General features: G+C 40.0%; 1 protein-coding gene and 1 pseudogene across 1 annotated transcript in view; both read right to left on the bottom strand.

Annotated features, from left to right (window-relative positions):
• Positions 1 to 18,204, bottom strand: part of man1a1 (mannosidase, alpha, class 1A, member 1) — a 460,574-nt gene that overhangs the window by 239,836 nt on the left and 202,534 nt on the right. The window lies entirely within an intron of this gene.
• The window catches only part of LOC122548585, a 13,474-nt pseudogene continuing 6,564 nt past the window's right edge, over positions 11,295 to 18,204 (bottom strand).

Genomic DNA, 18,204 nt, shown 5'->3' with positions numbered 1-18,204 from the left:
CCCCCCCCAAATCCCTCCATGCTCCAGATTTCTACAGTCCCTTTCCCCACTCAGCTCCTCTGACTGTCCTGCCAAAGCATATTTTCCCACATTATATTCCATCCGCCAAGATTTTCTCACTCAGTTAAGGTGTCTATAACTGTCTGCAGATTCCTGTTCTTCCTCGCTATTGACGTTCCCACTATCTTGTGTGTCATTGGCACACTCAACAATAACACACTGAATTCCATCATCAAAATTATTGATTATATGTTGCAAATATTTGAAATCACAGCACTGATCCCTGTTACATTTGAAACATTAACTTGACTTCTCTCTCCACAAATACTGTCGGGTCTGCTGAGTTTCTCTAGCACTTCATTTATTCTCCACAACAGGGATCTGGATTTAGTGATCCAGTGATATGATCACTCAGAATAGCGAAAGAAGATAGAGGGCTTGGTGTCATGGTGCAATGATAACATTTTCTCACTCATTGTCAGCAAAACAAAGAATTGATCATTGACTTCAGGAAGAAAAGAAGAGGAGACACCTCCAACTACTCAACCGAGCTAAAGCGGAGAGGGAGGAGAGCGTCAAGTTTCTAGGAGTGACGATAACAAACAGTCTGTCCTGGACCTCTCATATGGATTCAATGGTCAAATCGGCACAACAATGCCTCGGCTTCCTCAGGTGGCTTAGGAAATTCAGCATGTCCATAAGAACCCTCACCAAAGTTTGCAGATCCACCATAGAAAACATACAATCCGCCAGGTAAAACGTGCCAGTGCTAAAAACAGAAATCTGTCCGGGACGCTCACAATAACGTGCAAGGAAAGCTGTGCGAAAAAAATTAATTACATTACCAGAATAAATACCTTTTAGTTCAGTAACATTTTCACATACTTAGATATTTGACTACAGCAAGACATTCTCTTTAATATTATAAAATGATTAACTTCATGATTTTCATTGGCACCAAGTGCCAGGCATGTCACAGATTTAGCTTCTACCACAAGTGGTACATTATGCTCTTGTTACATGTTCAGTTCATTAATCTAAAAATTTATAGCAGTAAATTACAATGGAAATCAACAAAAGCAGATGCATCAGAGGTCATAGTTCAATGTTAATGGCTACGTAAAGTTTTGATTTTTAAGTGGGCAGACAGGGATAAAATACAAAAGGTTTGTCTTGTTCAAAATGATGTTAGTTCTTCGAATTTACCATAATTGAATGGATATTTTATTGTGCTTTTACCTCTTGTAATAGTCTGCTTTTGAATAGCACATTTCATCTTCTAGCCACAACTTTCATATCAGGTTGGTAGTTAATAACTTGATTTTATTTTGTTAAGATGCAAGTTTGAAGTGGTTTTTGCAAGCTGTTCTGTACTTAACTGCACTAACACTAGAAATGTTGACACCAAAGATAAAAATCACCTGTTTTTCTAACCAGTGTCATTGGTACTAACCAACAACACAAGGAAGTGTTGTTGTTTTTCTGAGATTTTCGTAAATTTACAACAAGGCACTATATTAACATTCACTCTACCGAGATATTAGGCTTACATTGTTGCAGTAAACAATATGGAAGGCTTTTTCTGTTTGTATTTGAAGCATGAAAGCGAAGGATAGAAAGAGGAGAGAAGGAAAAGGAAAAGGGAAAGAGGAGACAGACAAAATGGAAAGTGAGAAGACCACAAGAATAGATGGAAAAATGACAAAAATATAAGAGAAAAACAAAAATAAGGAAGAATTCCTTCACTCAAACAGTAGCGAATCTGTGGAATTCTTCACTTTAGAGGATGTTGAGACTGGGTTATTAAGATATTCAGGGCCAAGAGAGATTTTTAAACTGGTAAGGGAATCAGGGGTTATGGGGAAAAAGCAGGAAAGTGGAGTTAAGGATTATCAAATCGGCCACACTCTCATTGAGTGGTGGAGCAGACTTATTGGACTATGTCTTTAATTGTTCCTTTAACTCAGAAACCCTGAAGATGCTTCATAGAGATGTAATTTGACAAAAAGGAACGCTGAAACACTTTGAAGGAAGGATGTAGATGTGCCAGGAGGGCTACATTACAAATTCCTTTTGAAAGGGACAAAAAGTTAACCCTGACAATGAGGTCAGTGTTTAAAGACCAATGATTAAAGGAATTATCTCAAAGGTGGCAGTGTGAATTTCAAAAGGGATAGTTATGTTAAAGAAACCTCATTATTCTTCATTAGAGACATGGATTTTAGGATAGTCCGAGGAACAGGATCAAATGAAGGCTATTGTAGCAAATTAAGGAGTAACTTAAAAGATACAAGTAAACAATCCTGAAATAGGAGACAGTAAGGATTGCAGATGCTGGAAGTCAGAGTCAATAGATGTGAAGCTGGAAAAGCACAGCTGGTGAGCCAGCATTAGAGGAGCAGGAAACCCTTCATCAGGACTCTGACAATGTTCAAATAGCTGCAAATCAGGAACTGGAACGGAGGGAGGAACTCAAGAAAATTCCATTCACCAGAGATGTAGTACTGAGCAAGCCGAGGCTACCAGGTAACCAGGTCCCAATGGACCTCATTCTGGCTCTTCAAGGAAGTGGCTAGTGAGATTAAATCGGTGTTTTCATTTTAATCTTCCAAAACTACCTGGATTAGGGAAAAGTTCCATTCGAATGGAAACAGCAAATGTAACTTGTTTATTCAAAAAGGAAGATAGATTAAAAGAAAACTACAGACCGATTCTACTTCCCATCGGTTTCAGTGAAGATGTTGAAAGCAATTATTAAAGACATTACAATAAACCATTAAGAAAGGTTCAAGATAATTCAGCAGAGACAATGTGGCTTGTGAAATGGAAGTAACATTTAAACAAATTATTGGACGACATACACGTGCTGAGGATAAAAGGGGGAAATGGATGGATGTACTACACTTGAATATCTGAAAGACAGCTGACAAGGTGTGACTACTGAATAAGTTCAATCCCAGAACAAAATCTCGTTTGTTAGATCATGCATTTTCAAAATCAATTTAACATAGCAGTCTTTCACTGAAAAATAAGCTCACAAGACTGTAGATTTGATTTTAACATTAAAACAGAAGTTTATTATACGAAAGAACTAAAACGAAAATAGGCAAATAAAATTACCTTAATATAGCAGTTAGGAAGATTTCAAAATTGTCAAGACTGCATCCTTTTATTTTACTTTGTATGTTTGATTGTGACCAAGTTGGGAAAAGAATTGCTTGAAAACCACAGAATTGCTGCATTTTTATAAACAAGTTACTGAAACTCTGAATTTTACACTGCTGTTTGCTCTAGCAGTGAGGGAAAATATTTGTAGACAGGCCAGCTCTTGGGGTCTGTGTACAAAGTGAGATTCAGGCAACAAGAGATTGTTTACTGCTTTGTGAAGTTGCAATCAGTCTGACAACAACTCTGAGTGGTTCCTGAGTATCTCAGAAACTTGTGGGTGTGAATGATATGGAGGGAAGCCCTTGGGAACCCTCGAAAAGAGGAGGTGGTGCCCTGTCACTCTGCACTAGAAACACTTGGGCAGCTGAAGAAACCCAGTTATTTCTTCAGATCGGTAGCCATAAATTATTGTGTTTAACCTAGAAGTCACAGCTTTTGTCACCTGTGAGCCAATCACTTTGCGCTTCTTGTGAAATAGTATAAGAAAGTGACAGAAAAGGTCACACAACTGAAGGACTTGGAAAACAAAAGGATATCTCCAATGAATCCTCAGGACTGGTGCCATTAAACTGTACCTAAAATTTTGTTTCACCTCCATCTGTATTACTGATTTTTTTTGTTTTTGTCTTAATTTGTGGGTGTGCGTGCACAGTGGAATGGGAAATACTAGAAATGGGTTAGAGTTTCAAGTAGTAAAGTCATATATCAATTGTTGTTTACTCAGTTTCTTCTGGATGCCCTGCTTTTTTCCCACAGTCCAAAGATGCACAGGTGAGGTAGATTGGCAATACTAAATTGACCACAGTGTCCAGGATGTATAAGTTAGGTGGTATGGTCATGGGATGTGCAGGGTTACAGCAAGGGGGTGTTGGTGAGGATCCAGGTGAGGTGCTGTTCAGATGGTTAGTGGTGACTTGATGGGCTGAATGGCCAGTTTCCACACTATATGATTTCTATGATTAGAATCTATTCAATTATTTAATTAGTAGCTCTCATTAAGTACAGAAACCTGGTCTACATTTCCTGGAAAATCTGGGTCTAGCAGACTGGTAAATCGAAGTTCCTGCATACTTGGATTAAAAATAAAAAAAACTTTTGTGAGGAAGAGCAGGGTATAATGTCCAGTGTGCTCCCACAGCAAGGCAAAACTTAACAGACAGCAAAACAAAATCCCGTCTTCTCCCAACACCAATTTACAGTTAGCCAGAATCTAGAGAAACTTTCTTTCCTTGTCAGACCTGTAGGTTTGACCTAACGGTTTCTTCCCAGTTCCAGTCCTATGTGATGTGGGCCTTCAGTGTTGACACTCATAACTGAGATCTTAGATTTTCCCAGACTTTTAATAATCTGCAGAATTCTAACCAAACACTCCTGCCCTAGAAGATTCACTAACTGTTCTGAACAACCTCCTTTTCCAGAAGAAACTATACTTGCTTTTGAGCCCAGCCAGATTGCCTTCTAACTGAACCTAAAGTTACGAGACTAAATTTATTTTAAAAAACTTGTTCATCCTAGATTTTGCCACAGCTAATGGATTAACATTTTCTATCTCCTGTCATGAACCCACAATGAAATCAAACTTCCACTAACACTCCACAGACCCTTGCAGTCATCTGCAGTATCTGACATGTACATGTTCAAAAATCATGGTTACAGATTAGCCTTCACAAAAATAAGCCAATCCCAACACGCCATTGATTGTGACTGCTGTGACAGACTATTGTCTGTCTCTCATCGATCTAAGTAACAATAGCAAATTTCCTTTATAAAAAGGACATAAGTGAACCAGAAAGGTTTTTACAGCCAGCTGCGATGAATAGTCATCATTAGGCTAGTGTTCTAATTCAGATTTTATTTTCAAAATTTGTCATTTGTCATGATGGGATTCAAACTCATGTCCCTAAACATTAGGCTGTGGCTCTGGGTTACTAGTCCAGTGACATTATCATGATGGCGCCATGTCCTCTGATGTATTCTACAGACCAATAACATTGATTACTGTCTATAATATGATGCAGATACAAGTAGGCTGGCTCCTGCAGTTTAGTGGAACCTCTGCCTCAGCAAAGGAGCCTTTCTAACATCCTTTTCTCCTCCAAAGGCTTGACTGTTTGCATTGCATAAACCCATGCAGTCTTTGCTGAAACGATGGTTGATTCTCTGCAATTAGGTGTGTATCCTGACATGGCACTTAAACAATCCTGATCGAAAGCACAGTCACAAATGAAAGTTTGTGATCATGATGCATTATTTGTACTTACCCATTCTGACCTCACTGTAGCCTTTGACATGGTCAACTAACCATCTTCAAAATCTCACCTCTAACGTCCGACATAGTAGGACTTTCAGTTATGGAACAGAAAGAAATCTCTATCAAAAGTTGCATTTCCAATGAAGAAAGAAAAACTCTCAAATGACTAATTCTGTGGAGAATTTGACAATGTTCTCTATCTAGGAAGTGTGCGAAATACTTTCATCTCCCTGATTTAACACCAAACATATATACAAGCGTATGTTAAAATTTAATGGTTTTAAAAATGGAAATGATTCAAAGTGGCATAATTAATCAGAATTGCATGAAAAGAACTGGAACTTAAAAGGAAAGAAGCACAAAGAAGAAATAAAACTAGAAATACAGTATATATTTAATCTTTTTAACTCAAGTTTCTTCTACACTTTCTGACCACTATCTAGCAGGCTTCATACAAAGTTTTTTTTGAAAAAAATTCCAATCGACATTAGTTCAAAGTTTTAAATCTCATTTGTTTCCTTTAATATGTCTGGAGTAACAACCAAATATATCCCCTTTTCCCATTCTGTACTGTGTGTTCAACTGCTTGTAGCAGGAATCAAAAATGGTGCTTTAAGATAAAAGTTGTGACAAAAATATAAAACCCATTTTCCTCTTGCCACATGGTAGCTTTGCTCCCTTTGCAAACAATTCCAAATCTCAACCAAGTTCTAAGCAATTTCATCTCAGGTTTCTGAAAATGCTAGACTAAGCAAGCAAGCCTTTTTAAGTAAGTCAGGTGGTAAAGAAGATACAAAATCTCAACTCATGAGAGAAGGGAAACAATGGGTATCAAAAAGTTGAAGTTGTAGAATGAAGCTAAAAAAAAAGGCCTGATTTAATACTAACAATCAATTTAAGATAATCAGTCAAGATTATAACATGGGCCATTGGTACTTTCTTTAGAAAGCACTATGCATTCTAAAGAACTTGCCTCAGTTTGGGAAGCCAAACTGTTCTCTGTTTCTATTTTCCATTTAAACACTTCAGCCAATTAATGTCAAATTGCCAACTAATCACCACCCTTTTCTTCGGCAGTATGGATTGCTGCGAACTTTTGAAGTTTGGCATTCTTGCCTTTGTCCTGATGGTGCAAGCTGAAAAGCTTTGGCAACCTGTCTGTTTTGACTTTTTGCAAATTCAATGCAAGTAGGAGGTGACTATTTCAAATCACATTGAACCTGTGGCACAGAAGCAGACTTTCACAGTCATTTGGTTTCACAAGAGCTTCCACTCAGCACTTCATCAAAACTTGAGAACATACACAACAATTCCTTTTTCACTCATCTGCTTACCAGCCCACTCTTAATTGCAATCTTTACTCCTCTCAAACACTGCTTGTTGTACAACACACCGATTAAGGAAAATCAACAGTATTTATACTTCATGGAGACAGGATCAGTACTGTGGAAGGGTAGAATTATTTAGAAGTACATTTCAGAAGGATACTAAAGATAACTTAAGGTTGTAAGAGAAATATAGACTTTATTGCAGAATACATAATATAAAAAACTGAAGTTAAATCTGAACCTAGAGAAAACTTGACGATTCTATACAATGTTGGTACACTCATTCTGACTAACATAAGAAAATACAATTCTTTTTCCATCGAATCAGGCATACAATATGATAAAGTGTTTGTAATTATGAAACTTCAGCATAAATAGAAGTAAACTATTTTCCACACTTGAGGGGTCTGTGTCCTGGCAAAAGCCCCATTTCTAACCATCCAATTTCTCAGATGTCCATGGATGAATTGTTGTGTCAGAAATCCATATGAACCTTCAGTGCAACTGCATGCTTGAGACACTCTAATTAAATTTCTGCCCTGGCACAGCAGTGGAATAGCGCAAGTCAAAGGCAAGTCACAAATGACATCCTTTTTCTAAAAAAAAAACAAATCGATCATGGGATGGCAAGATAATCATTTATTGCCCATCCCTGTTAGTCCTTGAGAAGGTCGTACTGATATATCTTGAACCACCCAGTCTATTTTTCAAAAAAATTTGTTTAAAGGATGTGGGCATCATTGGCTAAGCAAGAATGTATTGCCCAGAGAACAGTTAAGAATTCGCAACATTGCTGTGGATCTGGAGTCACATGTAGGTCAGATCAGGTAAGGGCAGATTTCCTTCCCTAAAGGACACTGATCTGATTGATTTATTTTTTATTCACATGTACCGAAGTACGGCGAAAAGCTTTGCTTATGAGCTGTACAGGCAGATCATAGTAAGCGAAGATGTATAACACTGAAAGACTTAGACAGAGGCATATAGGTTATATTGCATAGGGTAAGCACTAGGAGACAGCAATGTTAGCAAGATCAGCATTATGTGAAGCTGGAGAGTCCATTCATCAGTCTAATAATGGCTGCGAAGAAACTGTTATTGAACCTGCCGTTGCATGTGTTCAGGCTTCTGTATCTTCTGCCTGACGGAAGATGCTGGAGGAGATCAATACTGGGGTGCAATAGGTCCTTAATGATGTTAGCAGTCTTTCTGCAGCAGTGAGCCATTGAAATATAGTCCATGAATGGAAGGTTGGCTTCTGTGATGGTCTGGGCTGTACACACACGCTTCTGTAGTTTCTTATGGCCTGGGCAGAGCAATTATTATACCAGGCCATTACGCACCCAGACAGTATGTTTTCAAAACTGCATCTGTAGAAGTTGATAAGGGTCCTTACGGACATGCCAAATTTCCTGAGCTGCCTGAGGAAGAGGAGTTATTGTGCCTTCTTGACCATTGCATTTATGTGGGAAGTCAGTTATTATCATGCTGAAGAACATGTTGCTTTCCATGCTCTCAGCCTCAGTTACATTGATGTAGATGAAGGCATGTTCTCCTCCTTTTTTTCTGAAGTCAATTATCTAGCTCTTTAGCTTGGGTATTTACAATAATTGATGATCTTTCTATGGTAGCCATTAGACCAGCTCTCTATGCCAATTTATTTAAATTCAAATTTCACTATCTGCCACGCTAGAATTTTAAACTATGTACCAGAATTTTGGCCTCGGGTTCTGGATTACTCATACATTGACATTGCCACTACTCCACTGCCTCCCCATGCAGTGTAGCTATACTCAGTGCTGTTAGGAAGAGAATCCCAGGATTTTGACCAGCAATGATAAAGGAGCAGCACTATCTTTTCAAGTCAGAATGCTATGTGATTTAGAAGTCTGCTGGGAGACGGGGATGCTCCCCGAGTCTGGTGTCCTTGTTCTTCTGGGTGGAAGAGGCTTGAAAGGGGTTGTTGAAACAGAATTGGCGAATTGTGGCTACGTGACTGTTTCAGTGGTGCATGATACCTCCCCTCCTTCTCAACTTCAGAACAGCCTCTGACGTGGTTGATCACACTATCCTCCTCCAAGCCTATCCCCCATTTCCCAGCTGAGAGGAGCCAGTTCCAGTTTTGCCCAGATGGTTGTAACCACAGGGTGTGTGGCAACAGATGTGCATCTCAAACAAAATACCATTACCTCCAGAGTCCCACAGGAAGCTATGATTATTTGCTATCCACCTAACCCCAGTCAGCCACAAAATGTATGCAACAGAATAAATTTACATCCAAAATTTACATTTCCAGGGAGGAAAAGGAACTCTCAAAATGACTTACTGCATTTGTAATTCTGTGGAGAATTTGGTTAGGTTCCCTATCTAGACTGTGCAAAATACTTTCATCTACTTGTTTGACAAGAAACTTAGATAGATGTGCACATGAAAATTTAATGCTTTACAAAAAAGAAACAATTCAAAGTGGCAAATTAATCAGGATTCTATGAAAGGACTGGAACTTAAAAAAGACTAGGACTTAAAAGGAAGAAGAGGAATGAATAGAAATAAAACTGATATCAGTTATCAGATTTAGTTAACTCTTTTTTTGCACTAGGTTCTTCAGAATGTTTTGACAAAGCAGACTTTACACAATTATTTTATTTTCTCCTTGCAATCTGACATAATTTGACATGTTTGAATGGCATTTATTTCCTATAACTCATCTTCAGAAGGGACCAAATCCATTATATGCTTCTGCTTCTCATCCTGTGGAAACAGTTTTGATATTCAAACGTTCACAAAAGGAATCCTGAGGAAACAGAAATGATTCTGTAAAAGAATAAGCTCACATGGTAGTTTGTACCCCACATCCCTTCTTCATCTCAGAGTGATGGTGTTAAGAAACTCAGCTCACATCCCAGCAGAAATCCTTTAAGAAAAAATTCAGAGGTGAGTCAGAAAACGACAAACCCAAGGGAAAGGAAATCATCAAAAACAAGACTGAAATTACAGCTTTATCCTTGGAAGCAGAAAACTGTGTCAATCACACTAGGCTATGGTTTTATAGCCCAAATCTCTGGTCTCCAGATCCTTGGAGAATGAACATACTCGTAAGAGCTATGTCAGGAGCCAATGCAAGTTCTGATGCATGACATACAGGAAGCGTTTCAGTTTCCCATAGAAAATTCCAGCAGGCACTGCATGATCACCTTGGACACAGCTTAGGGCAGAAAGTGAGGCTAACTTCACACCTTCTACCTTGATAGTTTAAAATCTGGTCAACAGTTGAGCAACTTCATAAGCATGATTGCCAATCACCCCAGTATTCAACAACCTCACCCCATTCAATGTCTGACTCATCAAGTCTTGTTCATTAAAATAGAAATACTACCCAGCCAAAACAAAGACTAAGCCCTCTCCTACCCCAACTCTATTTTGCTCTGCTCACTGTCCTGGGAGGAGCCGCTACATTGACTTTTTCTGTGATCAGAAAATCCTGGAATAAATCAACAGTAGCATCTGTTACACAATGGTGCAAGGCTCTGCAAGTGTTAATAGTGAGGTGCAAACGTCACCATTATGATCACGTCACATAGCATTGTGGGCAGAACAGATTAGGTTCTCAAATGAGTAAGATCTAACATCCAGGTTCTCCTTAGTGTCTGGAACGATGTCAAGCATACTACTCTCCATCATGAATAAACTGACGGAAGGGATGGGAGAAAGTGTGGACTGCAGATGCTGGAGGATGAGAGTCAAAAGCACAGTCGGGGTCAGGCAGCATTCGAGGAGCAGGACAGTTGACGATTCGAGCATTAGCTCTTCGTCAGGAAGAGCATACACTCGTCATCACATTCCTGCATGAAGAACCTATGCTCAAAAACATCGACTCTCCTGCTACTCAGATACTACCTGACCAGCTGTGCTTTTCCAGCACCACACTTGATGGAAGAAATGACCAGTGTTTGAAGCAGCACTTGCTAAGCAATAACTTGCTCAAAGATTCACAAATTGGGTTCCACCAGGAGCACACAGCTCTTGATATCATTACAGCTTTGCACACAACAGCTGAACATCACAGAAGAGGGGAAAACAGCTGCCCTTGACTTCAAGGTCGCATTTGACTAAGTATAGTATGAGGGAACCCTGAGTCAATGGGAATCTGGGGGAAAATCCAAGGAAAACTGTGGATTTACTACATCAACCACCGATGCAAAGTAACAGCAGTATGCACCATCTACAAGATGCACTGCAGAAATTCACCAAGGTTTTTGAGACAGCATCTTCAAATTTCACAACTACTACCACCACAAAGGAAAAGAGGTAACAAATAGATGAAAACACTATGATCCACGGCATGCAAATTCCCCTCCAGGTTATTCATCACACTGACTTGAAATATATTACCATCACTTCAGTGCTACTAAATCAATATCTAGCAACTCACTTTGAAGTGCAAATCTATCAGCACAAAGGAATGCAATGCTTCCAGAAGGCAAATCACCACCACCTTATCAAGAGGAACTAGGAAATGGGCAATAAATGCCAGACTAGCCAGTAACACCAATACCGATGAATGAATAATTTAAAAAAAAAAAGAACCTGTAACCAGCTGTTAACCTCCAATAAGCCTCTTCTAGTTCTAGCAGCAAGTGTCACACTAACCCCAGCAGACTCAGTCCATCTTATTCCACAATGTGATGGTGGAAGCAAATTTATCATGTGATAAGGCGCAGATTAGGTTTACTTGCACAACATGGTGACTACCAGTGGTGCAGATTCCATTTAGCTGATTCACAACAGCATCGGATCAAGAAACCCATTTTAATAGTTTCTATGAGATCCCTCACCCCCTTATTCTTTGAAACTCCAATGAAAGTATTCCTAACCAATCCAGCTGTTGTTCATACATTGATTCCTGGGATGACAAGACTAATCTGCTAAACCTTCATCGCACTCTCTCCATAATCAGAATATGCCTCCTCAGATAAGGAAACCAAAACTGCACACAGTACTCCAGGTGTGCTCTGTACAATCGCAGCAAGATATCCCAGCTTCTGTCCTCAGATCGTCTCACCACATATGACTTGCCTTCTTCACTGCCTGCTGTGCCTTTATACTTATTTTCAGTGTATAGTGTACAAGGACAACCGAGTCTTGCTGCACCTCTCCATTTCCCAATCTATCGCCATGCAGAAATAACTTACTTTCCTGTTTTTCTACCCAAGTGGAGAACTTCACAATTATCCACATGATACTTCATCTGTTATGCATCTACCCACTCACTCAACTTGTTTAAATCACACTGAAGCATCTCGGCATCCCCCCCACAGCTAAGTCTCTGATCCAATTTTATTTTTTTTTAAAAAGGACATTGATATCAAATGCTAATGAAGATGAACAGTATCCATACTTCATCTTTCATTAAAATTAGAGGAGTTTAAAATTCTGTATTTGTTAATTACAAAACAAGAATCCCAGTAATCCCTTGATTTACAGATGATGATAACGGCATTGGTTTTCAAACCACATGGTACTGAAAATAAGATCCAAGTTTCACAAACAAGGCTAGGCTATGCACGAACAAGGTGCTTGTACAATGTGATGTATTTTGTTTTGAACTGCAATAATGTAATCCACTGCCCATCAGGCTCCCCTGGTCTTTCACTTCCGTTGAATAAGGTCAGCAGCATTCATTGTTATTTCATCAATCGGTGTTGAATAATATTGTTCAATATCTTGCAGTATACAAATGTCATTGTTTTTAACAAAGTTGATGGTCACATTTCAGGCTATATTGACCTGATTGACCAATCCTGGTGGATATGCAACTCCCTGTCATTCAGTAAATCATAGTTTATAGTTTGTGAGATCTGATGCGCATCCAAATCTCTCAGCCAAATATCTGCAGAAACGAACACTCAACTTGCACAAGAATGGAATTCCTTCATGATGGACTCTCTCTCCTTTGGAGGCATGTCAGCATGCATTGATGACACTGTGAAATTAGCCTCGCATATGTGTTTTGGTGAGCCAGTCCATCTTCCATTTTGCATTGCAGAAGCTAACAGCTTGAGTAATAGTCAGCGTGTTAAACAAGTCACACAATTGTCAAACTTCCACTCCTCCCTTTCAACCGTTACAAAGGACTGTTCGATTCCTCCCAAAGTCAACTCATCATGTTTGACAAGGATGCAGATCGGTTCAGTCATTAACTTGTTGGTTATTTTCAGAATTTCATGAGGCAGCATTGCACTAATCAGAATTACCTATATCGCTGTGGGGGTAAATATTTGTGGACATCATTGACCTGCTCCTTAAAACCTTTATTCAGCATCTTCTCTGCTTCACCAAGAACCAACACTTTGATGGTTATCTATTCTCAAACTTCATTTTCAGATCATACCAAATATGCGCCCTGGAGTACCATCAACTACATTCTATCCATAGTCCAACTTCTGAACGTCATCTTCAATATTGGCTTTGAGCCCCCTGCAAACTTGGAAGTTTAAATCTAGTTCGCTCTGTTGTGAATTGTGCAATATCTAGTGTTAAAAGCTCGAGTCTAAGCACTGATCTCTACAGTTGCCCATGAATCATTGCGTGCCATTGGAAAATGATCCATGCATTCCTACGGTTTCCTGTCTGCCAGGCAGCTGTAACCATGTTAGCACACTATCCCCAATCCTAAGTGCTTTAGTTTTGTGTGCTAATCTCTTATATGGGACACTATCAAAAGCCTTCTCAAAATCCGAGTCGACCACATCCTCTAGCTTTTCCTTATCAACTCCACATGCTCGAGGACGTTGGCTACGTGCACAGCATTGCAGCTGAGCTGGAGATTTGGATGTGTGTCTATAAAACTATGCTACCCCAGCTAAAACTACTCCAGCTCCTCCTCCTGTAATATTTAACTTGATGATTTTGAGTTCCTTGCTTTCTTAAAGAATACCTGGTAAAGTAAATAATATTTACTCCTCGAACAATCAGATTCTTCTAATTGTATTCACCACAGGCTTCATGTTAATTACTGCTAATTAGCATTTGAGTTTGGGAAATCTCAGATGTGTTTTGAATCTAAGGCCCACCTTAAAATAATAGCACATCAAAACAAACAACTACTTCACTCAAACTACATGCAATCATGGAAATGTTATGCAATTATGATATTAATTTAACAAGCATCAAAGCAGGCTTTTTTCTGTACCACCTTTTAAATTCACCATTTCCTTGAGGGCAGTTGAGTATAGCTTTTCAATCAAAGCAACATTGTTACAAGCTGAACTAAAATTAAAGACTGTCTTACAGAATAATGAATATTTAATACATTTTCGATTTGAGAGTGATTATCATTTACATACTAAGAGTTCTGACTATTATGGATAGAAAATTAAATAAGTTCACATCATTGCACTTGCTTTAGAACATGTGGCTGAATTTTTGCAGAAGAACATAATGGGGAGGAACATATTGCTTGGCTCCTGCTCATCAGTAGATAAGTCTATCACGAGCTGACCAACTTTAAAAAAGGCCTGCCCGGCGACAGCAATACACTAGGGGTAGGCAGGCTTAACAAGCTAACTACTGGATTTCCAACCTGCAAGGTAAGGAAGTCCAATGGTCAAGAGGTGATGCCAAACTGAGTGGTCAGCAATAGAGTAGTCTTAGTAGCTCCTGGACACAATTGTGGTTACTGCTCAGAGTACAATCATCCTTGAGGAGAAAATCTATGTCAAGCTTGGTCCTGATTCTTGGCTGGGCCAAGAATGGTGACAAGAGAAGGGAGAGATAGGCTGTGCATTTTGGTTGGGGGTGGGGAATTCACAAAGAGAGGACTAGCGTCTTGGGAGGGGATGCCCTAGATAGGCATGGAAGAGCCCCAGAAAAGGTATGTCCTTCTCCATTCCCATATTTTCACCACAGAGATTGAAACAGTGGCTGGCCTCATTTGGTTTGCTTTCTCCCACTGCCTGTATCGTTGGAGCAGGAGGGACAAACAGGGTCTTGACCAAGCATAGACGGGTTGTGTGAGGCCTTACTCACCCATCATTATGAAGGACACCTTGGGGGTGTACAAGAAAGCTAAGGGCCCACCACTTCTTCTACCTTTGGCTCCCTCACCACCTGGGAGTGTGCATGTCTGTGGGTCTGTGCATGTGTACCTGTCTGCATAGCTGGTGTGCTTGTGTGGAGTGTGGGGCTTTGTGGTGTGGGCCATGGTGGGGGATGGGAGGGTGTGGTGTGAGTTTGTGGTGTGGGCGTTTGGTGGGGAGGAAGGCAGTGGGGTGGGGGAGTGGGCAGGGTATGTGGGTAAGAAATTCCCAGCGCAGAGTTTGCAAACTAACGGGTTAACACAGAACACCATCTTATTTGTCTGCATGCAGCTTAGCAAGCTGCAAAATAAATCAGAGTCACACAGCAAGGAAACAGACCTGCTGGTCAAACTCTGGCCAGGTACCCCAAACTTAACTAGTCCCATTTGCCTGCTTTTGGTCCATGTCTCTCTAAACATTTCTTATTCATGTACCTGTCCAAATGTCTTTTAAATGCTGTAATTGTATTTGCCTCTAACACTTTCTCTGGCAGTGGATTCTGTATGCACATCATCCTCCACGTGAAAAAGGTGCTCCTCAGGTGTCTCTTAAAACCCTTCCCCTCTCACCCAAAACCTATGCCCTCTATGTTTTGAACTCGCCTACCCTTAGAAAAAGACTTTGGCTACTTACCATATCGATGCTCTTCAAGATTTTATCATCCTCCCTAAGGTCACCCCTCCGCAAGTGTGCCAAACACCATCACTACCACCTACATGTGACGCTGTCCAACCTAATCAAGTGACACATATGCATGCAGACCTGATGCAATTTCACAACCAATCAAATCAAATCTCTTTACTGATGTGAGGTGGAGCTGGGGATGGAGAAGAAAGTTTGGGGGCAGAAGAAAAAGGTGGTAACTCATGAATATCCACCCCTCCTAAATTCCTCAACGGTGACAGAATGTAGTGTTAGTGCTACAGGCAAGGCAAGTTTGCAATATGGCAACGATCTTCAAGCAGAAGTGCCAAATAGAGGACTAACTTCAGTTTCTAAGGTCTATACCACCAGAGGCCAGTCTTCAGCTAATTCAATGGACTCTGTGGTAAAGAAACAGCTGAGCACACAGGATACAGGCATCGGCAGGGTGCCGGTTACAGTGCTGAAGAAGTGTGCTCCACAACTAGGTATTACCCAAGCTAATCTAATGTTGAGCTGAAAGACCAATGGATGCAGGTTCAGAGTTCCTTGAAAGTGGCGTTGTACGTAGATAGGGTGATGAAGGTCCTTGGCACGGTGGCCTTCATTGGTCAGAACATTGAGTGCAGGATTTGGGATATTAAGTTGCAGATAAACAAAGCATTGGCAAGGTGACTTTTGAATTGATGTGTACATTTCTGGTCACCTTGTTATAGGAAAGATATTATTGAACTAGAAAGGGTGCAGAAAAAGTTTGCAAGGACTGTAGGAGTTGAGTTATAAGGAGAGGCTGGATAGGCTGGGACCTTTTTCTCTGTAGTGTCAGGGTCTGAGGGATGACCTTATAGAGGATAACAAAATCATAAGAGGTATAAATAAGGTGAATAGCAAGATCTTTTTCCAAGGGTAGAGCATCCATAACTAGAGAGCACAGGTGAAGGCGAGAGGGGAAAGAGGGGAACGACTGAATGGCAAAACAGACTTAATGGATTGAACGGCCTAATTTCTGCTCTATGTCTTATGTTCTTAAAAGGGACCAGAGAGGCAAAGTTTGCACAGAGCGTGGTCTGTACATGGAATGAACCACCAGAGGAAGTGGTAGGAGTTAGTTAAAATTACAACATTTAAAATCTTTTCAAAATAAAAGTAAACTTTGAACATGTTAAATATATGGTTATCTACTTTAAAGCTATAACAACCTATGTAACTACAAATCACATAGCTTGGCCAAATTTCAGTGTGCCTTAATTTACTTTTGCTCGTGTTTTTAAGATTAAATTTCTCAGGGGCAAGATCATTCTGCTCTGCAATGAATTTGGTAAAAATACCCACTTCAAAGAAAAACACCAAAATTCCTGAGATAATTAAGTCATAATTTTCCAAAGCTGTCTAGATACACTGATTGTGCCTCTGAAAGTTACAAAAGTTATTTATGTAAGAAGGGAGGCGTAAACCACCTGAAGGGACTTGGTCAGTTCAAAATCAATTGTGCAGAAGTTACTGGAATCTATTACAAGGACAGAGTGAGTGAGCACTTGCATACCCAGACTTGTGGTGGGCAAGACACATCTAACTGTCATTGTTTATTTTCTGTAGTATGGTAATTAAGCGCTCGGGTTAGAATTAATCTTATCCATACATATCCCAAAAGGCTTTACTCCGGCTCCATGCAAGAAATTAACAACAAAAATGATAGCACAAGGAGGTAATTAAGGCACAGTTCAGTAGCTGCTTGGGAAGTAGGAGACAGTGTAGGGATAATGTTTTCCGGCAGGTAATTTTCCCAAGGGCCTTCTACTGGAATGGCAGTTTTTTTTTATCATATATATTGCTGACTTGTATAAAAGAATAAAGTGCTGTAAATCAATGTTTTCATTACATTAAGTTAGGGCGGAGTCTGTTGCATGCTTGGAAGCAGGAAGTTACTAAGGGACGTAGATAGACTAACTGAATATGCACGCCTATGGCAGATGCAGTTCTTTGAGTGCATGATGAATCCTTTCTGTAAGTGTTCTTATTGTTGAAAACCAGCCTTCTGCAAAAGTGATCACATTGTCACATTTAGGAGTACAGAGATTTCCAAGAGCAGTTATGTGGTAGCACTCAATACTGTGATATGGGTAGGGCTTAATGCAAAGGTTTCAAATAGAACATTCAAGACAGTTTGGGGGCCACGAAAAATGCATTTCCAGGGAGGCTGTTATAGTCACGTGTACCTAGGTACAGTGAAAAGTTTTGTTTTGCATGCAGTGTAGGCAGATTATACCATACAACATGCATTAGTAACAGAATAGAGAGAAGAATACAATGTCACAGCTGCACAGGAGATGCATGAAGAGAGAGATTAACATTAAATGTAACATTTGAGAGGTCCACTCAGAAGTCTAATAGAAGCTGTTCTTGAATCTGTTAGTACATGTGTTCAAGCTTTTGTTGGGAGAGAGCATAATCAGTGTGGGAGGTTCTTTGATTATGTTGGTTGCCTTCCCGAGGCAGTGTGAAGTACAGGTGGAGTCAATGGATGGAATAGACAATAGGTGCAGGAGTCAGCCATTCTACCCTTCGAGCCTGCACCACCATTCAATATGATCAGGGCTGATCATCCTTAATCAGTATCCTGCTCCTGCCTTATCTCCATAACCCTTGATTCCACTATCCTTGAGAGCTCTATCCAACTCTTTCTTAAATGAATCCAGAGACTGGGCCTCCACTGCCCTCTGGGGCAGAGCATTCCACA

The sequence above is a fragment of the Chiloscyllium plagiosum genome, chromosome 3 (assembly GCF_004010195.1).
Source record: "Chiloscyllium plagiosum isolate BGI_BamShark_2017 chromosome 3, ASM401019v2, whole genome shotgun sequence".
Taxonomy (NCBI): Eukaryota; Metazoa; Chordata; class Chondrichthyes; order Orectolobiformes; family Hemiscylliidae; genus Chiloscyllium; species Chiloscyllium plagiosum.
Note: the sequence above shows the minus strand (reverse complement) of the source record. Positions and strands in the feature narration are given on the sequence as shown.